This window comes from Camponotus vicinus, unplaced genomic scaffold, assembly GCF_025532165.1.
Source record: "Camponotus vicinus isolate PSW18456_S1 unplaced genomic scaffold, iyCamVici1.0 SCAF_8, whole genome shotgun sequence".
Taxonomy (NCBI): domain Eukaryota; kingdom Metazoa; phylum Arthropoda; class Insecta; order Hymenoptera; family Formicidae; genus Camponotus; species Camponotus vicinus.
In genome coordinates, this window is record NW_028141980.1 from 8,912,132 (window position 1) to 8,938,807 (window position 26,676).

Genomic DNA, 26,676 nt, shown 5'->3' on the forward strand with positions numbered 1-26,676 from the left:
ATCGCGAGATTCGCTCTCGCGCGACTTTCGATCGCTTCGAAAACGAATTTCCGCTCCTTTATTTCCTCGAGAAATAGGTCTCCCTATGTCTGCATATTCCCATTTAGACTTGCATTTTTTTTCGGCGTCGGAATCCGGTCGTCTCGCGAGATACTACGCGGGAAATCGCAGCAGCCGTGTGACCCGAAAACGAAATATTTCCGACATTTGCAGACATTGTAGCTCGGGCATTTCGCTATCGTATTTTCCTCCCTCTTCCTCTTTTTCCCCCTTTCTCTCTCTCTCTCTCATCCAAAAATTCGATGTGTACCCATGCATCTCTCTCTTTCTGCGATACTATTGCCGCGTCAAGAGGCTCACGAACGTACCTTTGATATACAAGCGAACACGTTATCAGAGCGAAAAACTGGATCCATCGAACACCTCCCGTCGATAACAGCCCCGTGGATCGTGGCCAGTCCACGAGAAACTGTATTCCTGTACGTGGCAGAGCATTAGAAATATTTCATTATTTTTTCGGCAGCGAGCGAGAGGGTCAACATTGGGCTGCTAACGTTATCTCGAAATTTAGTCTTAACGAGAAAATATTACCTTTAGTGCGTGCACTTTTACGCGGAATATACAGTCCTGCACAAATCTAAGTTTGTAAATAGCCCTCTTGCGAGCTCTTCGTTGGCGTGTCTGCTAAACACGTACTAATCGTAAAGATGCTTAAGATCGTAGAACAACTGTAATATTTCAAGCATTTATACCTGTCGTCTGTACTCTCATTAATTTAACAGAATAATACATAAGTCTGCGCGTATATAAGTAATGCGCGTAATATATAAGTCTGCAGCTGATGTGGACGATATTTATTTGCACACCAGCATCTGATTAATATTTTCTACAACTTGTAACAAACTGATTTAAGAATATAGAATATTCTTAAAGCGAAATACAATTGATTGTTGAGAATTCAAAATTATTCGAAACATGATTCCTGCAGTTTTGATTTAAAAAAAATTTAGAAATTATTTTATGACCTTAATAAGTGCAATGCCATGTTTCAAGTTTAAAGAAAATTTAATAAAGTATCGTATATTTTAGTAAATAAGATGTGGCGGCTTTTACAAATAGCTTTAAATTGCCACCGATCGATATCCCTTCATGTTTTTTTAACAATATAACGATGCCGCGATATTAAACCGCGCTCGGTGTCTGGGTCTTCTCGAATCCGTATAAGACTCTAATACTCTTTGTATAATATAAATTAAATGGCAAAAAAATGGAATTAATATTTTATTTATATATACGTAAAAAATATTTTCTTTATTTCGTGCATTTTTTTTATTCAATATATAATCATACATAGTATTGCGCCAAGTTGGGTTTTATTATTTATTTACATATCCCAGCAAACACAGAATATTACGGCAACATTGCGACAATATTACAACATTGCAGCAATGTTGCTACAATATTCTGTGTTTGCTGGGATACTTGCTAAACACAGATTAATTATTTATTTATATGCTCTACTTTATTTATATTTCATTAAATTTTCTACAACGGATGTGAAAGATTATTAATATAATATGACAAGTAAACGAAAAGAGATACGAGTATTACTCATATAACATAAATAAAATATGTCAATACTATGTAGGTAGCTATATCGGGAAAAATTTCTTGAACGTGCTGTAAAATAATACGCGTTCACAAACCGGATATACAAAAAAAATCCTATTTGAAGGAAAGATGATCGAATCGCATATAGATAAAGAGAGAGAGAGAGAGAGAGAGCAGTCGCGATCGAGATTATTTCCACGATCAAAGCCACATTCTCGCTCTCGAGACGAGGTAGATCCTCTCTCGTTCGCTCCCCTCCGGACGATTAATCTTGGCGGAAAACATTTACGATCCCGGGGCTACGGCACGAAGCAGCTCGCGAAAAGCGCGGAAGGACCTTAGATCACGACAGCCCGGAAGAATGTGGCCGGGACACGAGGGGCTCGCGATCGAATCACGATGGAGAATAGAATAAAATTATTCCAACGCGCGGGCTTCCTCCCTCCCTCCCTCCCCCCCCCCCTTCTCGCCGCGGTGTCTTACGCACCCCGAGGAGCATCTCGAGTCGGTCGAGGCGCACGCACCGCGCGTGGCTCCTCGACCGGGGAATAAAAAGGACAAGGGAATTTGCACGGGCGATTGATGATTCGCAAAGTCGCGCTGGAGATCGCGGAGGGGTGAACGAGGTGGCGGAGCGCGCGAGTAGACGGAGGCGGAATAATGGAGGTGGAAGCTGGAGGTGGCGGCAGTCCTGGCGATGGCGAGGGAGGCCGGGGACCGGAGAGAGGCGGCGGCGTGCCACTCGTTCGCAGGATACCGGCGGCGTGTATGCCGGCGGTGGCGAACGCGCCCGGACATCGATACAGCTCCGCCGCCACCACACTTTGCCCCTGATCCTCTCTCTCTCTCTCTCTCTCTCTCTCTCTCTCTCTCTCTCTCTCTCTCTCTCTCTCTCTCTCTCTCTCTCTCTCTCTCTCTCTCTCTCTCTCTCTCTCTCTCTGTCTCTCTGTCTCTCTCCCTGACCCTTCCCTCGCTCGTTCGCGCGCGACCCTCGTGCGAGTCTCGTGCACGGCACCACACGCACGTAACACCGAGGATCCCTCGTGTACCCGCCCGCGTATACCATTAGCCCCCCAGGAGCGAAACGTGGTCTCCGCCATCCCCGCTTTCGCTATGTTATTTTCGCGTCCGACACTTATTGCCATCGCTCGACTTTGCCTTAACGGACACGCGCGGCCTAACGAGTTATTTTAGGAATAATCCACCAAAGTCGCTCTTAATCACCTCTCCATAATACGCGTTTCAAGTTAGACATTTATCTCCTGTGTGTGTGTGTGTGTGTGTGTGTATAAAATAAACGCGATGTCTTTTATTAGCCCTGCAAAATTATGATGCGGATTAAACGGCGGACTTTACGATCTATAAGAATTTATTCCGGGGCATATTTTAATGTGAAGTTGTATTTCGCGCAAGAGAGAGACGCGCAGTTTTTAAATATTCCTTAGAATATATTCCTATTTTAGTCTACAATTTTTTCTTTCTTAGGAAAGCGAAATACGCGTTATAAATTTGCTATCGCTGGATTAATTTAATCCATTAGCCGCGGTCGCTTTTTGTCAACGCGCCAAGTTCTTACGACATATGGTTCTATATACTCAATATTGTGCTTTCCTCTCTACTTTTTTCCTCCCTTTTACTCTCTTTCCTCACCACTCGCATTACTCGCAATTAGATGATTCTCTAAGCATCGGTGTGATAAACTAATGGGCAACTCGAAATTATTGAATACAACTAATGAGAGCAATTAACATCGTAATTTCACGTCGATTCGAGATTATTTTACATGGTGGGTGTTTATTAACGCGATAGCGTACACTCACGTACGAAACGTCGCTCTTTTTGCGCGCGATAGTAGCAAAATTAGCGTCCGACGAGCTCATTTCGGATCTCATCCTCCGTAATCCTCTGGGCCAAATTGCACATGCATCGACGCATCCCGCAGCCGAGGAACGCATGCTCGTTTGCGTATCATTAGCCCCGAATGCAGAATGTAGCTCTATCCGCGATAGTCACCCTTGCCTTTTGCGAGTCGCTTTAAAAGAGTCTTAAGCGCAAATTAATCAAGTAACGCAAACCTAATTAAAACGGATCAATATTGACGGTTTTTATACCGTCAAGCACGACCGCATTCGATATTTATGACAATGACAGATAGCGAGCGTGAGAGAGATTCATATGTTTCCATGCGTTAATTAAATATTGAGATATCTGACCGAATTGATATACAAATGCTTCGTCATTTTGGTTATACGAGGAGGTAAATAAAAAATAATTTTGCATGTTTCCGAAAAAATGATTCTTATTATAAACTTATTGCGATATTTTTTTGTCTTTCATTTTCAAGAAAATCGAAAATTAATGCACCGTTTTCTTTCTGTGTCTCAAAAGGAGCAACTACATCTTAAAATATAATCTTTTTCAACGATATAAAATTTATAAATAAATATGAGTAATTTATGAATCAATGTTTATAAATCAATGAAATCGTCTCGATGAAAATTCACCGCTCAGAATTATAATTAAAAGTATAATATTTTATTTAGGAGAATAATGATCCTTCCATTTTTCATTTAATTCATAATTTATCCGACCATTTTCTAGTTCCATCTATTTTTTATCATTTAATATGTTTCATAAATAGAAATGATTTTATTTATATTACGCCGGTGCTGAAATATACACTGGACAATTTACGTCGCAATGTAATTAAAAGTTGCTAAATGAGAGACAAATGTTGTAGAAATAATAAAAAAAATATTATTAAACTCGATATAAATGCATCATTTCTTTATGTAAACTGCACAAACACGTTTCGTTCGCATTCAGCGCGAATGCGATTGAAATTTGCTCCTTTGCTTCATTAGCTCTATTCATATCTTTAACAGGATTTATTCTTACATTTATTTTCGTATCATTAGTAAGAAAGAAGGAAGAACTTTGCTCCACTTTGCGTTTTGCAGGTCGTACGCGAATGATCTGAATTTCTTAGACTTAATTTAACTTTAACGAGATTTATTGAAGGGCCATAAATAAACGTAAAGGTTGGCCGTGAAGCGTTTCCACAATATTACTCGCAGTGTATTTCAACTTAAGGAAATGGACAAACAGCGGGTGAACAGATAAAATGGATAGAACAATAACTCAAAGAGCAAGCACGAACGTATTGACGAATATATATTTTGCAAATTTCAGATGAAGATGGGAAAACTCGAAGAGGATGAAGGCGTGGATACGTTTGCTGACTCGAGCAAACAGTTCACAAAAACGCTCTTTCGCTCTTCAACTACGCGAATGAACCGTAACTTTCTACTCTTATTCCCGTCCGTGGAGACGCTACATCTGTTTGAGCATTCGTTAACGAGTACCGTGTCACTTCAGCGAATTATCACTCATGAGGAAAACCTTGGCGATTAGCCTTCAAACTTCACTCGTTCTTCAAGTTTCCTGCTTTGACTTTCAATGTTATGCCATATTAGATACACCGTTTCAAATATTTCCGCGTTTTTGTCCCTCTTTATGTTCCTTTTTCTAAATTCCCTTTTAAAGCAATCAAAGAGTCGTAAAGTGTATCTATCTGAGATTTTGTGCTCTAATTTCTTGTACTAGAATGATGATGCGAAATGTCGGAGCTAAAGCAACAAGAGATATTAAATAATGAGATAATTGACCTCTGTGAAGTTGGCTCCCCATTCTTCAAATTTGAAAAAAATTATTAGAGTTCTGGGTGCCCCCCGTAGAGTTCTAGAGTTCCCAATCCATTTTAGAAAGAGTTCCGTCATTTAAAGTAAAGAAAACACCATAGTTCTAACGATTATTAAGACTCAAAGCGCTAAAACTAAAATAGTAAAAGTTCTCGCCCATTTTCGTCTTCTAAGTCGAGAACTTTAAATATAATTTTTGTAGTATTTTGAGCAGAACTATTTTTTAAACTTATCTAGAGCTATAGAACTATTAGAAATCTACCCAGAATTCTAAAGAAATTTGCATTTTTCATAAAATGGGGGGCGTCGTGAAGTTAGCCCCCCCATTTTTAAAATGGTGTTTTCTTTACTTTAAATGACGGAACTCTTTCTAAAATGGATTGGGAACTCTAGAACTCTACGGGGGGCACCAAGAACTCTAATAATTTTTTTCAAATTTGAAGAATGAGGGGCTAACTTCACAGAGGTAGATAATTGGGATAATAATAACGATATTAACAAGTTACATGTAGATTGAAAATTTTATTCGATTGGAAATATTACAAATTTATTAACGATCCCTAATTACAGACATACCACGGCATCTCTCGTTCCACTTTCTTGGAAATAAAATATTTTGTATAATATAATTTATATTTATATAATTTCCGTTAAGAGATCTGGAACTGAAAGGGTTCAGCTTTCGCGTTTTATTCCGCCAGTTCTAATAGCGAAGAGCGAGCAAGTTGGATTCTCGGGTTTATTTTCGCGAAAATAACGTGCATTCCGAGTTCTAACTCGACATAATAACAATTTTATTGTACAGTAAAAGCGACGCGCGTGAATGTATCTCGCGGGAGATTGGGAAGCAACGTGCGCGCGCGGACTAAAAAAAGAAGATGCGGGGGAGGATGCGACAGACGCCGCGCGCGCGGCAGGGATTTACTTTCCCGTTCGTATTTTCGTGCGAGATTGAAAACTGAGCCGCCGATGCTCCGATAACTATGCGCTATTCGATCTCGGTTACTTCCGCGCCAAATGCAACATTATTATTGTGTATCGAGTCACGAGCGAGAGATTTCAGTGGTTGAAAAGTTGACGAGTCCCTCTTTTCGAGATTGTTAGGGACTAAAAATCATTTTTAGTCGAATCGTCACATTTACGTGCGAATCTCGCTGTTTTGAAATATTGAAATAATAAAAACTACAATTTGTATAAAAAACACATTTGCTAAATATCGACATGTATTAACGTCAATAATTTATACGCTTTGAATGCTTTCCCTCGTTTTATAAATTTTCCATGTTTTTCTTCTCGCTTATACATTTTTAATTTTGTTTCTTGCATCTTCCTTCTCCCCTCGTTTACAAAAATCAATACTACACATGTGTGTTATTTCCGTCTTATTTTTCCATGTCCATCTACTGTACTTTTATGGATTATACCTTGTCTTTTTAGGAGGAAATATATTCCTAGAACAAATACATTACTACAACGCTATTACTATTATTAAGCTCGCAAGTTTTATTGTTGAGTATAACATCTCTTAATATAATGGGTTAAGTTAATTTATTTTAATGAGAATACACACGTCTTGTCATGTGTGTCCCGTCTGTATGTTACTCATATTTATCGATTGAAAGGATTAATCGAAATTGTTTTAAATTCTGATTATATAATAATTTGTTTCTCGATCGTGTGCAAGAATTTATTATAATATTTTATTTGCGCGAAAAAATATGAAACATGAGAAATACACGTACTCGAAAACACGTATCATTGAAAATAATCACGAAATGAAGTGTGAAAATTACCAAGCATTAATTAATTACTCAGAGAAACGCTCTTATTTTTTCATATTGCACATGTTTCGAGTTTTGTGTTAAAATATTTTTTTTACACTGAAAACATTTGAAAATACAGTCGGCTGTTAGCTTTATTGATACTTTAAATTTTCGCATGTTATGTAATTGGAATTGTTACAAACACGTTTCTTTATATTCAATATTTTGCAACTTTTGTTTTACGATGTGATAGTTGTATTTAAGTGATGAGTTATAATTATATTTATTATAACAGAGTTATAAATACAACCATCATGACGTGAAGCAAGTTAAATAATCATGAATCTGACAAGAATTAATAGACCCAAATATAATGAACATAAAAAATAAATTTGAATAATTAAAATATCTTTCTGAAATAATTATCGATTATCGATGAACGAATATAGTGCTGAAAAATCATCTGGAAGCAAGATTCGAGAAGTATTTTCGCGATTTGCCTCATATATCTTTTATCTGTCAAAGTACAAAAGTGAAAAAATAATCAAAATTTCTCAACCGCGATATTTTTATGATAAAGTAAAGGTATACTCTCTTCAATGAAATATATATAAATAACTTTGCAATAATGTTTTAATTAAATATTAAACCATAGTGTTACGTTTACCACTATAATTCGACAAAGTATTCACCGCATTCCTAACGTTCCGAACATTTTTATTTCCTGCATGGCTAGTTCGTTAGTAAGATTTTATGTTTCAAATGTAAAATTGTTTCTAACACGATGGTATTTTATGAGATTTTTTGAGCCAGATAACGATAACGTTGCACCTGAAAACAATCGTTTCGATTTCCCGATTTTAAATGTATAGAATTCAGTCTCGTAAATAATATTTGTGGAGAGAAGAATATATATATATATTCATATATATATACATATATATATATATATATATATATATATATATATATATATATGGAGAAGAACGGAAACGTGATTGATTTTCACCGCTGTTAATTGATGTTTCCTCGATATAACTTTGCACTAAATTTAAGCGAGTTTTCCTCGAAATTGGTGTATTTTTCGATGAATTTTTTACCAATGTTTGCGATTCATGTTTGCATCATCATATAAATAATGAATTAGTTAGATAGATAAAGAGAGTCGTTTATGAATGAGATCAGATACAACCGAGTGCTTTTACGGTATCCGATGCGTTTACATTCAAGTTTCTCTGTAATATTTAAAAAGCATACATATTTTTCATTTATATTTAGTTGATTCTATGTTTTATTGAGTGTGGAAAACACGAGAAAATTCCGCGATAAATTGCGTGTTATAAGATATCTTCATATTGCGAATCCAACGTTATTAATGTAAAAGATTATACATGGTAGTTTCCTCAAACAAATCTTGTTTTCCGTTTGTAATTATGCAAATTTTGGAAATGCATTTTACATTTAACGTACAATTTTTAGGTAATTTTAGTGCATATTTCTTCGCCAGAATGAAAAGCGAAAAGTTATTACTTTATGTATGCAATAAATCGACAACTGTGTCATGCTTACAATTAGTCTTATATCTCTAAAATTGACAAACGAAACTTTAATAAAAATGTATCTGCATGTTATGGATTTTTTTTCGTTTGCGATTGCCCAAGTTATTTTTAAGAATCTAACTCGGGACTTATTTGACATATTTATCATAATTTTAATTATTTATCATTTTTCTCTGTCGAAAAAAAACTTCTGTCATCGAGCGTATTTTAGTATATCTCGAAATTATTCACGTTAATGTTGTTTAAATATTTTAGATACATGGTTAGCCATATTGACAAACTTAATAACCAACTCGGAGCTTTTTCTCTCTTCGTCTCTTTCTCTCTTTCGATCGGATTTGTCGGTGATCGCGCGTCGTGATTTCGCGTTCGGAATGATTCGAGGAGATTTTAATTGCGAGCGAGATATATCGGGATATATATATCGGAGTAGCATGACGATAGAGTAGCAGTTAAAGCGGTATCCGACGACGGCGATGAGACGGGGATGACGACGGGTCACAGCCGGGCACTATTTTAGCTACTTCCCCGGACCGACCAAGTACTCTTGATAGACGTATCTGGAACAGGTGCGCATCGGAAAATTCCTCAGATATTTGTTCGTCGCGTCCCAACTGCCGCGCATATGAACTCCCCGTGATGGATTAAGCCTTTTGCGTGTTTCTGCCTTCATTCATGCGCCGATACGCATGCATATATACAGTGTCTGTCGGCATTGACGCGATCAAGAATGAATAGCCGCGTGCAAAAAGTTCCACGACTGCTCTCGCAATTTTTCCCGCGATGCAATTCGGCTCGTTCGCTGGAGCAGGAAGACTCCCAACGATTCGGAAGCGCGATTGCTCGATAATTAGCCGAGAATTTTGGACGTAAATTTGTCGCGAGGGATAAACTCGGCGTTTTAGATTCGCCGAATGGCATCGCTTAAATGTCGCGGAGGAAATTTTCGTTTCCCCGTCCCTTCTTCCTCCCCCTCTGTCCTCGACTGTGATTGGAATTTTCAAGTGGGTTCTTCCACGAATTGACGACGATGCCTCGAGTGGCGTCGACCGGACTGCGGAAGACGAGGGCGCGGGATCTTCGAAATTAATGAAACTGAAATTCGCCGAGAGTTTCCTTTCAACGGAAATCACTATCGATTCCGGGAGGACTTTACTCTTTCACGAGGGAGATACGACGACGGAGCGAGGGTGCACGCGGAGGAGGAGGGATGGTAACTAGTTGTCGCGGAAATCGATTTTCGTCGTTGAGGGGTGGCATTACCCACCGGAATTTGTAACCTAATATTATTCGACGTCACCATTCGCGCGCGATTGTTATTTAACAATCCCCCGGCGAGTCCCGGAGGAAATCGCGCGCGTTCACCAAGCGCGACCACCGTAAACCGCAGCTGCATTTCCTTTCCCTCTCTTTTCTTTTTTTTTTCTTTTTTATTTTTTGCACAATCGCGAGATGTCTTCCCGACGATCGATATTATTTGTCAACATTGCAGAAACGATAATACGTTTTCCGATTATCATTAGGATATAACGAGCATTATTCTGATTATCGAAAATCGATTGTGTGAAAATGTAAAAAAAGAGACTCGCCTCGCGCGCAAGTCTTATCGTTATATTCGGCAATATTCGGTTTTGCGGACAGCGCGGTATTTCGCGCGCGTTATCGCGTCTCGCTGCAACAGAAGGAAGGATATTAAACGACGCTTTTTGCCAGCTCGGAATGTTAATACGTCGGTGAAACGTCGAGGTTGTTTCGCGCGTATTCGCTTAATCCCGGCAAATACTCGTCGGTGAGAAGCATTTACCGAGATCCGGCGACCCCGAGTCTCTTTCGCGCGCAAAAACTTGGCTCGCGAAAACGGGACAGGTATTGAATCGGTGTTTGGTGTTTGGTGAAAATGACAAGTTTTGTGTAGAACGCTCGCAGCTTCTCGATACCGATTGCTTTACATCGCGCGCGGGTGTTTTCTTTTAAAGAAATATCTTTCGCGTCGAATGCTCATTAATCGCATTTTATATCATCCATCGAACAGCTTTTGCATTCCATTCCTTTTTTCGCTCCATCCTTTTCCTTCTCTCTCGCTTTCTTTCTTTCTAGATTTTTTTTTTATATCGCACACTGTTCTCACCGTTCTTTTTATCCCATATCTCATCCTTATCGAGAACGACAGATTGGGTAGCGCGTTATATCGAGTTATTGCGCTCTCACATAGATAATATGTCTCTCGCGCAATGAAATTCCAAAACTTTTTTGCACCGTGACGTTTGTGCAAAGCTTCGCTTTTAACGCGGTTTGTACTTTATCATTTAATTTCACTCGTTGAGATTATTCCGCCGCGGGCATTGTAACTGCGCTTCATCCCGCTCCGGCTCCGTTGGAACATTCAGAAAAAAAAGTTGCCTTATTCGCGATATGTATATTTTCACAGGGGGAAAAGTTTAGGCGCAATAATGCACCAACAAACATTCGACGTATATATATATATATATATATTTCTATACAACGCGATAATGCTGATTACAGTTGCGTTTTGTCCGTTTTAACTAGGGCTTCGACAAAAGAGTAGAGCGCAAACAATACGTTCCAGCGAAACTCGACGGAGAGAGAGTTTCAAGTAGTAATATTCGAGTTTCAAGTTTGAATTCGTATGTACAGTTTGAACGGAAAAGCGACGGCCGAGCTGCTTGATCGAGTTTCAATATCCGAAAATTCAATTGTCAAAGAAATTGCGTCGAGAAAAATTCGTCGGAGAAAATGGCGATATGTAATCGCAAACAGAAGAAATAACCTGCCCTTATTTGAAAGAAAGTTCAAGATTCGACATTCGTGCGTGTGTGTATTCGACAAGTTTCGAACGTCAGTTTCAACGTGTGTTGCTCGCTATTTTATTCATCTCGTCCGTCAATCCTCCTAATTATTATACGCTACGTGTTCGCGATAAGATGAAAAAAATGAGCATTAATTAAAACGTGACGAGTTGACATCCGGTCGAGCGATCGAGGAACGACAGAAGCGACAGAAGCGAGCGCATCTGCGAATCGTAAAGCGGGAGCGATGGGAGGCAGAAATCCTCGATTCAGTCAGCTACGTGCCAATTATTCCAGCAGCACCTTTCGCGTTTCCTGGAGCGTCGCCGGGTTATAGCTCGGCTCTTCAAAGGCGATATTTTCCTCCGCGATCGGAGAGTCCATCTCGGCGACCTCTTATTCATGCGGCCGCAGCTTGAAAAACACCGGACGACATCGAATTTTTCCACACGGCGCATCGACAATCACGAGACCGCGCAATCGAACGAGATTGCGAGTCGAGTCATAAAAAATGCAATTTTCTATTTTCCTTGTTTGTTTTCGTTGCGTCGCTGGTGAGAGGCGGAGGGAGGATATCCTCTCAATTTGATTCAGTAATCCGTTCTCGGCGGGGGATGCACTCCTCCGACTGCATGTCGGTTCGTCGTCGGTCAAAATCCTCGGAAGCCGCAGCATCTCGCGGCTTGATAAAGGCATAATTTATCACGAGAGCGAGAAATATCGCTCTCCCTCAGTCACTCGATTGTCTTATCGCGAATCCTTTACCCGGTTGTCAGGCGACTCCGCGAAAGATTATCGTGTTTTTCAATCCGGAAATAATCCTTCGTCGATGCTTTCTTCGCGATTCGCACTCCTCTAGTCACGCGCATGTTACATGATCGAGTGTTGATTGACTCGGATAATTTAATAATGAAATAATTCTTTCCAGAATTTCATTTAATTAATCAATTCCATCAGTCATTCGACGCGATAAGCCTCTCGGCATGTCCTTATTCCTATTAATCGTATACAGTGATTATATCTGTTAGGATCGTTAATGCGGCGTTAAATAGCAGCTTTATTCGACAGAATAATTCGATGCGCGATGTTAATACAACGCTCATGATTAATTGAAACAATATCGATACATGTATGGAAACTGTTTAAAAGCACGCGATTCTCTTCATCGCTTATTCGATGTTCTCTTCGTTCATCGGTTTAAAATGATAATCATCGCGCGTGTTGAGGAATCTTTTATTTTTTCGACGTCAATAAACTCAACGATAACGAATTGATCCTGGATAAGCTGATATCGAGAGAACGGGAAACGGTGGAGCAAAGTTAAGTAATAGCGATGTGTGCCGCGATATCGATCCATCGATATCAGCGCATTCCGCGGGCGGTACGTGTGGAACTTGCGGTTTAGCTGTTTGCCTCGCCTTCGTTCCTTATGTAAATTACATTGTTTCCGCAGCGATTCGCAAGTTCCCTTTGGCGCGCATCTCGCTCCCGGTTCCTCGTGTTCTCTCGCCCCCGCGGCTTACTCCGAGGCAAAAGGCAGTGATGAGCGAGATTAAGACTAATGTCGGCGAACAGCGGTTGAGCTTATGTACGCTTGAAGCATTAGCACGCCGGCTGCGTGCAAGGGGGATAAACCGATGATAACCGACGAAAAACCACGACAGTCGGAGTAATATTATATATTTTGCAGAAACGAACTATATTGACGAAATTACTCTTGATTGCGGCTAGATTAGCAATCCAACAGCTCGAGTTTCATCGTTTTATTAGTATTTCTGCCACGGACGTAATGAGTGCTTAACATTCGCCGAATACGATTATTCAACCTTTTAAATAAACATACATTTTAAAAATTCGCATGTATCGTAATTGTTTTTACGATAGAATAGAAGGCAATGTCGAGCAATAATTGATGGTTAGCGTTTAACACACAGATTTGTAACACAAAATTGGAAAGCTTAGAAAGTGGCTTTGTAAACGATAGAATAAAATTGATTTTATATGTTATTTATTCTATCTATTTTAGCAATATGAGCAATCGGTGATTTTTAGATTATTTTTGAAGGATATTAGAAGTTGATCTTTTTAGCATTTATTTACATTTATGATATTTTTTATTGATGCTTAAACGGTATATTAGTATTTTTAAATTTTAAATATTTAATCTCTCTTTATTTTATACGATCCTCTGCACGTAACATGTTTAAAAATAATGGTATCTTACTTCTCATGTAATTGTCTGAAATGAAAAAACTCGGTCGTTTTATATTTCATAGAAAATTTTTGGACTGCTGAATGTAATTAGAAGATAAAAAATTTATATTTTACATTTTTTTGATCTTCAAGGAATAAAAATTTCAGCGAAATTAAAATATCCAACTTTAAAAGTGATATTTTTCTTTATTATTTTTAATTTTTTCTCGCGAGATTAAGTACAGTATCTCAAAACTATCCTGCGGAAAAAACTAGACCGAGTTATATCATTTCAGACAATTACGAGAAACATGTCACATCGTCATTTTTGAACACGCTACGCGCAGAGGATTGTATGGAAAAAAGCAAAATATCCAAAATTTAAAAATACTGACGTATTGTTTATACATATAAACATCAATCAAAACATATGTCAAAAAAATAAATTTCTAATATTCTTAAAAAAAAAAAATCTAAAATTCACTAATTTTTCACACTGTTTGAGTAGATTCGCGATTTTTAAAAAAACTCTTTCTCTCGTAAAGAGAAAACAATTTCATAATCATAAATAGATTTGTTGATTTGGAAAAAGAAAACTACCCTAATTTTGATGATTGAAACGATTCGTCGAAACAGAGATCGGGGTATGCAATTGGCGTTGGCGTGAAATTAACGGCAATAATCTTAATCCGAATCCCTCACTATGGTAAGAGCTACTCATCGATCCACATCGATATCGTCATAGCCTCGTGCAGCTCGTACATACAGGGAATTACGTACGTGCCTGCGGCTTAGCTACTTAGAGACGCCTTGCCTCGCGATTTCTCATGTAAATTGCGCCGTTTTCGGTTGACGGATCACAGCCTAAACGCGGAACGTTGCATTCTCTCTCTGTGTATACGAGGTGCGTCAAATCGATGCTGCCGTTTCGTTCTTCCGCATCCCCGCATCTCTCTCTCTCTCCCTCTCTCTTTTTCCCGATTCGCTAACTCCGTCTCTTTTATTTCTCCATTCGTTTATGACTCACGACAATCGTACCTGATACACTCGAATGATCGCGAATTCCACGCGAAAGCCGAATTACAGTCGCGATAATTGACGCAAATGTTACACGCATCGATAAAACGCGAATGAAACACTCGAGCAAAAAATTATTTCTTAACATAAAATATATGTATTTATTTTTTTTCTCTCTTGCCAGTGCGGCAAGTCAGTGAGGCAACATATTGCGTTTGTCCAGCGTGGGTTGTTAAGCATCCGACGGTTCTCAACAAAAAAAAAAAAAGAGTAAAGGAATAAAAAAACAGTTCCGAGTTATTAAATCGCGTTGTGTTATCTGCGCGTCCGCAGTGAACATGGACATGGAAAATCTAATCCTTTGGCCTGTTCTCTACGAGTTACAGATTGAATGTGCACTTTTAATCAACGAGTACAAATCGAGCATTAAATTCGGACGTATAATTAACACGACGACAATTTATCATTAAAAATATATGTCTTAATTCCCTCATTAATTTCTACACACATTAAACAACTTATTAAATTGCAGTGAATAATCTGTCATTGGCGAAATGGGGATTGAAAATACAATATTCAGCTCACCTACCGTGGATGATAAACCAAAAACGTATGCGCCATATAATTATACATACATTGTGGATTAAATGTGCGTTAATTAATTAAATGAGAATGAATTAATACGCTATTGACAAGTAAAGCGAAATATCCAAATAATTTTATCGAACTTTTGCGATACGGTTCTTCTTCGAGAGAAACGGCTGTGTCAAAAATATTTTTCTCTTTTTCTTCTTTCAAAATTCTCTCAAAACGGTAAAAAACTTTATTAGATATAAATTATATAAAGTGAAAACAAAATTAATTCCTTGAACTTGAATTCCTCTTACAAGCGATAAATTCGACATCAAATCACAATTTCAATAAATCACTACTATTCAATTATACGAAATATATAGGTCGATATAAATACGACTGTATCGAAATCTTTGGGAGACAATTTCGACAAAATCAACACAAATTCTATCATTAGACTAATTAAAGAATCATAATAATTGTTGCAATATTTCCGTCACTAATCGCTCATAATATTCCCATCGACTTTTCGCAGCGCGACGTTGGAGACTTTAATAAGTAGGAGGAAAAAAGGAGGAAGGGGATATTCTTTCTTTCGCATTTTTCGGCATGCAAAGTCGGCGAACCGAGTGAATGCGACGTATTATACAGTAATATCGCCGCGTCTCAAAGACGCGTCAAAGATGCGCTCGCGGAAAATATCGTAGCGGCGTCTTCTTATCGTTGCTCCGCCTCCACGGAATTGTCTGTCTGGGTCCTGCCGGTATCTACTCGCTACCTATTGTGCTCGGCATAGGCGTATGCGTCAACCGGTACGCGGTTTGAGTGACACGTACCTTGATTTATATTTGTAGAAACTGTGCCACGCGTACCGGATCCTTATCGGTGCCGGATGAATGCAACGTTTGAAATTGGAACGTGCGCAGCGAGATAGATTTATTCTATATTCGCGCGAACGGAGATATGTATTGCGGATTTGTTTTCGCTGGCCGCAATGGGTCAAAATTTGTCACGCTTCTAGCATTCAAATACCCGCTGGCTAATTTTATTTCGAAATTCGCTCCCTCTCTCTCTCTCTCTCTCTCTCTCTCCGTATATTGACGTTATTAACGAATAATAATTTCGACGTATTTATATGACTCGGTTGTCTCGCCCTGTCGTTGTATTAACCGCTTCCAAAGCGACCCTCCATCACGGTGGTACCTAGTACGAGGTCTGTTTGTCCGCGTCCTTCCAAATCTGCTCGTCGTCTTGTTACGCTATTTGCGTACCGCGCGAGGTTGCACAGTTTGAGCATACAGATGACCATCGATTTGATCGTTAGCGACCGCCTCTTCCGTAGCGGAATTATTCCTCGAGAATAACGCGTCAATTTGCCTTTATTTGCCTTCGTCGTGTTCTTTCGTCGTGTGCCATTTAACCGGATAATATGTGAACGTGGACACGCTGCGCAAATCAAAGTTACGGTTGCACGTGTACCGTCTAGGTTTATGAGAAGTCATATTATCGATCAAACTTCTTTATAAACCATGGAAATAGTTGTTCCACTTCTGCGAGAACGTTTCATTAACGTTTCCTAATGCGCTTAGCTTAAAACGTGACGCGATCTCGTTATATCAACTTGACATGTCATATCCGACATACGCGTGACTATTATAATTTAACGTGAATCAAAACCATGTGATATGGGACATTCGTGTTCATATGGGACGTCGCTGCTGACTCTTGTAAAACTTAATAATTAATTATTATTTAAGCACAGTATGATGTAATCTCTTTCTCTCTCCCTCTTTGAAATAATATTACACATATTTCCTTTATCGAAGTAATTCGACACATAAACTACGACTCTCTTGTATTAGTAGATTAAACGTCTTGTGTTATTTTAAACTCTTACTGCCACATCTCGCATTTTGTTTGTTCATAATCTCATTCAGAAATATTACAAAATGATATGATTTGAAACGAAATAATCAGACTTGAAATGAAATAACAAGATTGTCAAATTTCGTATAATTGACACTTTGTCTATATTTTTCCTTTAATAATAAATAGCTTAACGATAAAGATGGTTCATTATTGCTGAAAAAGTGACAAGCAAGTATAAAATGCAGCATAAAATTTTTCCGATACTTTGTCCTCGAGAACATTCATTTTGGGAAATTGATAATAATGTTTGCCATTTTTAGCTTAAATAAATTTCACATTGCAATGTAGATTGTTCAGCGTATCTCGACAGCTGCTATCGCGAGCAATAAAATGAAGCTAAAAAATGCAACACATTCTGTGACGATCTATTTATCGATATAAAATAAAAACAATCGAAGAAGCGGAGTCATATGTAAAATATTATCACCGTTTCTCCATTTTTTCAATAGAACGTTGCGTTTTTTACATGCTCATTTTTTCTTATAAATATTTTTTATTTATCCTTTACATCTTTTATTTAATCTTTCATGCAAAATTATCCGTTTTCCAATCTTTATATAGTTAATGGACGTAAAACTCTATTGTCATAATTAAAATATCGATTTGTGCGAGCCATATTTTCGTTAATTGTAATGTTAATTAAATATTATCATTAAATATGATATAATAAATAGGATGTAGCGCGCGAAGCATATATTTCGAATCGTCTGGGTGCATCACATAGCTTTTACAACGTTATAACAAACACTTGTACGTAACGTAATGTATGGCTACACTGGCGAAACGATGCGTAAATTTTGTATTTTATTCTGCTTTCGTATTATCGCGTTACCCCTTGTTGTATCGCTGTTTACGGACCGTGATTGTTGACGTATCTATGCATAGTATACTCGGTATATTCCGACACGAGAAAGAGTAACAAATTCTATTAGAATATTCTTATATTCGAGAAATTCTTGTAAAATATTCACTTTATGAAGATTTTATCTAGATGCTTTTAAATTTGGTTGAAAAATATAAAAAAAGATTAAATGTGATTCCATTTAAATATACTTTGATGAGCTTGAAGCTGTGAAAATGTAAAAAAGGTTTTATGAAGCTCGTTTTAACGCGCTATTTGTAGAAATTAAAAAATAACACTTATATCGTTGGATACAAATTTGACTCGCTTCGAAATCAAATTATGTCTACGTAAATGCAGTCGAGCGATATTTATTTTGACTCGTACTCGAGGAATTTAACGCGGCTTCCGCGTCCTTCGTGCAACATGGAAATAAATTGTTAGACCTGTCAACGTGCAGTTTATCAGTAAAGTTTACAAAGTTCGCAGATATTACTGCTGAACTTCGCGGACGTTGCGAGTATAATTAATCACCGTGCAAAGGAAACCCTTGTTAAGCCGAAATATGCCTTTTAATCATAAATCGGATAACATGGTATTTTTTTTTAACCCGGAGACACATATTACGGCGAAACAATACAGTTGGCGGAAATAACGTTAAAGCGATGCATTAGTGGAGCTCGTAGAACAGTACATATGTATGTACATAGGATCCCCTCGACAATGTCGGCTCCGGGGGCACTTTGGGACGGGTGCTAATTCAACGAAAATAAATCGCGAGCCGTTAGAGCGTCGCGCACCATTCCGGGCTCCTTGGAAGGACTGGGGATTAGCACATCCCTCCCTGTTCTGGTCTCGTGAACAAGAATCACGACCCTAAATCGGCTCATAAATAAAGGGTCGCCGTCAAGCGGCGAGCACCGACACACCATGGCCGCCTTGATTTCCTCACCGCATCATTTCCTTTCCGCAGTCTTCCGGATTCCGTCCCGCAACCTTTGCGTGCTTAGCTCGGGCTGCGCGCGGTCCCGCGGCGATTGTGCGACCTGGCACAGCCAACTTTATAATGGTTGCTCGCTTGCTTATTTAGCGAGCTGGGGTAATTACGATCCATCGCGTCTCACGTCGCGAAGATATCGCGATTTAGCGAACCGTCGTTGTAGAAAACAGCCCAAGAAGACCCTCGAATACTTAAAGTCGACTATGATTGACGCATTTTATGATTATAAACCTATTGCGCTTACACTCCATGTATCCGACATATCGGCTGAATGTTCAACGGGAGCACCAACCATAAAACAAGTGTACAAATGTATTCATAGGAAGGTAGCAATCTTGCAAGTTTCAAGTTTTAAAAAGTTTGCAAGTTTTTAACATACGTTCATCTATGTAGAAATATTTTACAAAAGCAAGAGTTTTTATCTGGACGTTGAAAGAAGAATTCGAGACCAAATTTCATAACCATATGTAATATCTCTCAATTTCTCATCATCTTGAAGAAACGAAAAATTTATCTAAAAATGAAATAAACTTAAAAATCTGAAATTTCAGGATAAAAACTTTGCGATTTTTTTCTTCTTCATCGAATTGAAAAAACTTATCCGTGAAAATTCTTTCATATTCTGTACAATAATTTTCTTATATGTTTATGATAAAATACCAGGAATTTAAGATTGAATGAGAAAGCATTCCCGGGATATATATCATATGGGGAAATATCTCATTTATCTTGACGTTCTCATAGTTTACATTTCTTCGATCGTCGCAGTTCCTTTAATTAATCATCGTAACGACGGCTATTTATTGTCTTAGCATTACCGGTTTACGAGGCTGGCGCTTTGTTCTCGTTCCGATATAATTAGTATTAATCTAGAAATCGATATCCCCCCGACACTACAATTAGAATGCCGTGCGACGTTAATAACGCTCTCCGGCGAGTTCGGTTATTATTAATCGTACATACGAAGAACAAGGCGACAGTCATGATGACGTTCTGCCTCGTTGTTGCCGAATATACGCTCGCGGCCAACTGCGAGGCAATTCGAAGCCAATTAGCGAACGTCGAATAAAATCTGCGATATGACCGTGATGTGGCTGGAATACGCAAGAATTTTCGACGCGAGACGAATTTTTCTCTCCCGTAAAGCGAAACAGCTCGTGTGTCGCTCGCTATATATGAGAACGTGTAAAAAAGAATCATGCTCCAGTCCACACACACACACACATACACACACCTAGACGCACGATAATCTCTCTGGGACAATTTTTCTTCCGGCTTTTCTCATTAGAGGAAAGGTAATCGTCGGCCAGCGGCAAAAGTAGAAAAGGGTCGCGAAATCGAAATCGTTTACGGGAAAGTCCGGCGAGCGCTTTTCGCGCATCGTTATCCCGCTGGTAACAATTGGAACGTGGTTAATGAAAGGCGCACCAAAGTGCGTCCGTAGTCGATGTAATCGGTACGCGTTATTCCTCTCTCTCGTTATCGCGCGAGAGCCGGGAAATATATATATATATATATATATATATATATATATATATATATATATATATACAGGGTGTCCCATTTAACTTGAGACATCGAAGTAACTCGAAACCATGGCGGTTTCGGTGAGAATGTTTTAAACAAAAGTTGTATGGTTTTAAGGGGGCCATAAGATGGTGTCATTGGTTTTACCTTGAAAAGTCGTTTGAAGGTCACGTGAAGGTCACCTCCAACTTTTTAAATGGGACACCCTATATACTTTTGCATGTTCTTATAACTTGCCTCGAGAGCTTTCCAAAACACTATAATAAAGTATTTCTTCATTGAGTACTTTTCGAGTTATGAGGCTTGAAATAATTTCTTAATTTTACATAAACCATAAAATATCTAGTAAAATATTCATTTTTCGATTACCTTACCTTAATACTTTTATGTACAAAATAATGAGAAGAATCAATTGGTGTAAAGAAAACATACAGTTGTTTTGAAGAAAAAATATGGAATTGTTAATTGCAAATTACATATCTTTTCTTCAAAACAACTGTATGTTTTCTTTACACCAATTGATTCTTCTCATTATTTTGTACATAAAAGTATTAAGGTGAGGTAATCGAAAAATGAATATTTTACTAGATATTTTATGGTTTATATAAAATTAAGAAATTATTTCAAGCCTCATAACTCGAAAAGTACTCAATGAAGAAATACTTTATTATAGTGTTTTGGAAAGCTCTCGAGGCAAGCTATAAGAATATGCAAAAGTATATAGGGTGTCCCATTTAAAAAGTTGGAGGTGACCTTCACGTGACATTCAAACGACTTTTCAAGGTAAAACCAATGACACCATCTTATGGCCCCCTTAAAACCACACAACTTTTGTTTAAAACATTCTCACCGAAACCGCCATGGTTTCGAGTTACTTCGATGTTTCAAGTTAAATGGGACACCCTGTATATATATATATATATATATATATATATATATATATATATATATATATATATATATATATATTTGAATCGTGCTGCGCTATGTGCGGAGAATGGCTTTCCCTGGTGTGGCACAGGTTCTTCGGAAATTGTTTCCTTTGTCCTTTTTTTTTCCTTATATTAAGTCCCATGCATATTAATCACCTTCATTTACTACTTCTTTCGTGGATACTTTTTGTTTTTCTTCTCAACCTCCTTCTCCGCTCTGTCTCCTCTACTTTGGCATCCGAGCTCGTCGTCTAAAGATTTTTCTAACAACCAGCGTAAGAAAAAGAGAAAAGATTGTTGTAATTACGCGGTGATTGTGTAATTAAACAGTGTGATACCTTAGAAAAATTCACCAGAGTGTATTAATTTAGATGTACCAATTTCCTCAACGGAAAAATTGCATTTTTTACGGTATCCGACGTATGGATGTTTCATCGTATTAAGTAGTATAAACACGTATTGCGCAGACCGTGTTTAGCTTTCGCTTGCTTAATTTACACGGGATATTCGGAATAACAGCCGATGAAATGCTTTCGAAGTGATTTCGTGAATTTTATATTGAATTGTCAGAGATGCTTATTGGTATTCGGTTTTTTTGTCTCCACGTAATGTATCTTTTATACTTTATTTTCTATGTCCACCAAACAAAATTAGACCGAGTATATGTATATGTCTTATTTGATTCACTTAAAAGTTCACTTTCTTATTAAAAAGGATATCGAAGAGACAAGAATCTATCTTGTAATGCGGAGAAAATGTAGTAGATGAAATGTATGATTATTGAAGTACATTATCCAGATTTGAATCAGAATTTTATAACAAGTAATCAACACGTAATCTGAGAAATTTAAGGATTATGCTAAAAGAAAATGTACAGAAATGGATAAACTTAAATAGCTAAAATATGAAAATATAAAATATGAAAAGCAGAACGGGTTCGTCTCCTCGTGACTAAAAATTGCAAGTTGTCTCGATTATTAAGTGATTCCGTCAACATTATAAAGATAACGTTATATATTTAGAATATAAAATTAGCGAAAATCAAAATAGATAGAGACACAGTTAATGTAAGACACGATGTGGGACACATTTAATCTAAGAGACCACAAGTTATAAAAAGGCTGCAATAAGTCGACATTCGAGTTACACTAGATCGAACGAGTAATTGAAAAAAGAAATGCCTACCAAACGATCTTATGAGCGGGTGCGCGCCCGAAATATTTTATTCCCTTTGTTAATCCCCGCCATTTCCGCGTAGCAGAAGCTCACCGTATTTCATTGCGGCGTCCGCTAATGAATGCCAAATTAAATCGGGGAACGTGCGCGCCGGCACACTGCGAGGCAAAATAAGAAAAGCCGAGAGAGAGAGAGAGAGAGAGAGAGAGAAGGAGCAAGAGAGAGAAAGAGAGACTAGCGGCAGCTTCGCATCGCTGAGCTCGTGGACCGTTATCCCGAATACGCTTTTAGGAGAAGAAATTATCGCGAGCCGAGCTACGCCGTCGCGCGGGAAATCCTCTTGTTTATGTCTCGGAATCGAGTAGTCCCCAAGGAAGCGGGTACAATGTAACGAGAGAAATTAGAGTTCCTGCCACGGATTTTCCAAGAAGAAGACAGAGTGGGAAGAATGCGGAAAGAAAGAGAGAGAGGAGGGAAGAACGGGCTAAATTTATTTGCATAGGCCCCCCGAGTCTCTTTCGAGCGGAAATACAACTAATTGGATTCCCCGGCATCACCACGCGCGTACGTGTGCGAGCGGGTCTTTTTTTCGGCCCGTCTTTTTTTTCGCCTCTCGGGCGAGAGGAGAAGGAGAGAGAGAGAGAGAGAGAGGGGGGGAAGGGAACCGCCGAGAGAAAAGTACATCGAACTAATCCAATTCCGTCCGTATGCAGTCGTTCCTCCTTCTCGCGTCCTTCGCTCTTTCTTTCGTTCCGCTTTTACGTTCGCTTTGCGCCGTTTTCTTTCGGTCGGGCCCTTCTCGCCACCCTCGCCACCCCCGTTTCCGCTCCCGCTCCCATCGACCCGTCTGGAATTTATTTTTCCGTACGAGAGCTCCGTGCTAAACTCTCGGAGGCACGCTGGATTTAAGTACGGGTAGCCGTGCCGCGTGTGTAGAGACGTATGTGCATGTCTCCGGCGAAACTATAAAATGCAGAAAGGCGACACGACTACTATAGCGTATTGATTTTTGCGCGGTGCCTTCTTCTTCGAATCATTTATCGCGTCGCATGTGCACGTACGTGAATGTATTCGCTGCTCCTGTCGTCGCCGTCAACATTCATTCACGCCTGCTTTTCATATAATAAACGGAATACGAGAAATTGTGTGTCGCATTAGCTGACGTGAAACGATTCGATTTCTTCTTCTAGTTACAAATTGAATCGAACGATTCTATTCTTGTAATATTCTTGTAATATGCATATTTATGATAGAGAGATATATGTATATTTAATAATATTAAATATACATATATCTCTATAATATTATTAATATAATTGTAATATGCATATTTAAGATAAGAGATATATAATATGTATAAGTTATCGACACATTCTCTTATCAAATATAAAAGGATTAATGCATTTACTTGACTCAATAAATAATTCGACATTTACTTGTACGACAATAGACGATTGAACATCTCATTTCGAAAAAAGCTTGTGCATTTTTCATTTTTCCAGTTTTTAGTTTATTACAGGATGTTAAGTATTTTCCCGGCGATAGAAAAGATAATTTGCACATGTGTAGTAAATGAGGTTTGTACAGGATATGTTTCGTTAAAAAAAACAAAGTACCACGAGGCTAACATTCTCCGAAGAAATTAAAAAATTACAACACGGGTAATACCGCTAGAAAAAGTAATATTAAAAATTATAAAGAAAATATTGTCTCCTTAAAAAAAAAATGCAACGAAAGGGCGTGAAATATTGCTGCATTAATATTTTCCGTTTTAATAAAAATCTTAACTCAACTTTAATCTATCCCTGCTAAAACAAACTAACATACACATGCACGTATATACAGTAAATGCCAAGTTTTGCGAAAAATGTGCTGTAAATTAAATCTTGCAACAATTTTACGAATATTTATTACCGATGTATAAAATTCGATAGACGATGATTAAACGATCGTTGCGAAATTTTCAGTATTGCATTGAAATATCTTACTTTATCCTGCATCAGGCACGACGGCGGTATGAATACGTTTAAGAATCGCACTAGTTTTCCAGGCTGTTGTTCATTTATCCGTGTTACGTGTATCCGGCCGAAGGCACGGCCGCATCCAGGGGAGATCGCGATGCCGGGCCCGACGTCTATTCAAGGCACGTTAATCATAAAGCATGCTCCAGCCGTACGCCCGGTGAATTCGCGCGTACCTTGTTACTTTGAGTATAAAAATTTCCAAGGAATCGCCGAGAGAAGAAGAGAGAGAAAGAGAGAGAGAGACGGAGACGGAGAGAGAGAAAGAGAACGAGGTAGCGAGAGCGAGCGGCTTTGAAATTTTACAAGGGTTGCCGCGGCAACCGAGTAAGCGTGTAACCGAGTTGTCTATTTGCATGAGCGAGCGGTGCCGCGTTTCGCCGCCCGCGATGCGAATAAATATACAAAGCGCGCACGACCGATTACGTTTCGTCTGCCCCGCGTTCCGTATCTCCTCGTTCCGTTCCCTCTCGTCTCCTTTGTTTTCAATTTACTTTATGCCGTCGTTTTCACGCCGCTGTCGCGCGAGATTCTTTCCAGTCACTCGGTTTATACGCGCGGATCGCGCGATTAATCCGGGCGTGGGCGAAGTAGATTAACACCGAGCCGTGGAAAACTTTTAACTATCAAGGAACCGTGGCGCACGAAGACGGCGGCAAAGTTTTCGTCGAGTTCGTCTATCCGAGTTTCGAGAGTCCGGCGAGATATCGCCGGAATCATCAGTCGCCTCTTCTCCCCTCTTCCCTCTCGTCCGCCAGTTTTCCTCCCTTGTCCTTACCTTATTTCCCCTTATTTCAGGGCTGTCTCTTTTACACGGACTCTCCCTTCGCGAGAGACGGTATGCGAGACGCGCGATCGAGGATCGAGAGATACCGATAACCTATTACCCGGGAGAGGAAAGTTTCTCTCGCTCTTGTAGAAAGATGGACTTTTCCTCTTTTCTTCTTTTTAAATTTGGCATATTTATTTCAAATCTCTCTTTATCTCGCAATCTGATCTCGAGCGAGATATATCTTTCGGAGAAGAGGAGAGTACGATGGATACCGAGATTCTGCGAAAGGTCCTTTCTTCTATAATCTGAAAACGGTCATGGATTCTGTACCTTGCGTTTATTCTCCTTCCCAGCGTGCTCTATCGAGAACTAAATCCATGTCGGATGTTAGACGTAGCGCAACTCCCGCGGTGGTTTCCGCTCCGCGCAGGTATACGGTATGCTGGAAACGTATTTGCTTTCGCTGCCCATCTTTTATGTTGATCGCATCATTGTTGTTACTCGGTTTTATATTACTCGTTCGATATGCATTCGACTGCATGATTTATTTGTATTTATATTTCATTCTATTCATGCAGGCTATTTTTCGCCAATCGTAAGCGTGCTTTCGCACATTTTTAGGATTAATTCCAAGCTATTATTTCCCCTCTACATAAATATCGAAGCATTTAATTGGCTTTCGGATTAAAAGCGATTAAAAATATAAAACAAAGTTTATTCTCTAGACAAGTTTAAGTGGACTTGGAGGTGCAACATTGCAATTTAACTTTTTTAATTATTAAAATATATGTACAATATTGAAAATTTGAAGAATTTAAACAAAAATTTGAGAAAAAGAGAAACTTAAAATTGCTCGAGAAACCTATAGATCAAAGGATAATTAAAGCAAGAGATATCTCGCATATATCTATATTATATATATGCATATATTTGTTTACAATAGTAAATAATAATTTTATCATTGCGCGAAAATCCCTTTCGCCGGTCTCTCCAGGGACAGCTATAGAAAACAAATTCGCTCGCTCGTAGTTTGAAAGTTGGAGAAAGCGCATCTTTCTTTAACATACACATAATACCTCATCGCGTCGCACACACACACACACACACACACTGCGCGTGAGAACCGTGTCCCGCCGCATGGTCGATCGATCACACCGGTCGATCAATCTCCGTCGCTAACCGTATCAATCCACTCCTCGCCCTCACTTTTCCAGTTGCAACAGTCACCCCTCGCAAAGCAGCATAATGTTCCAG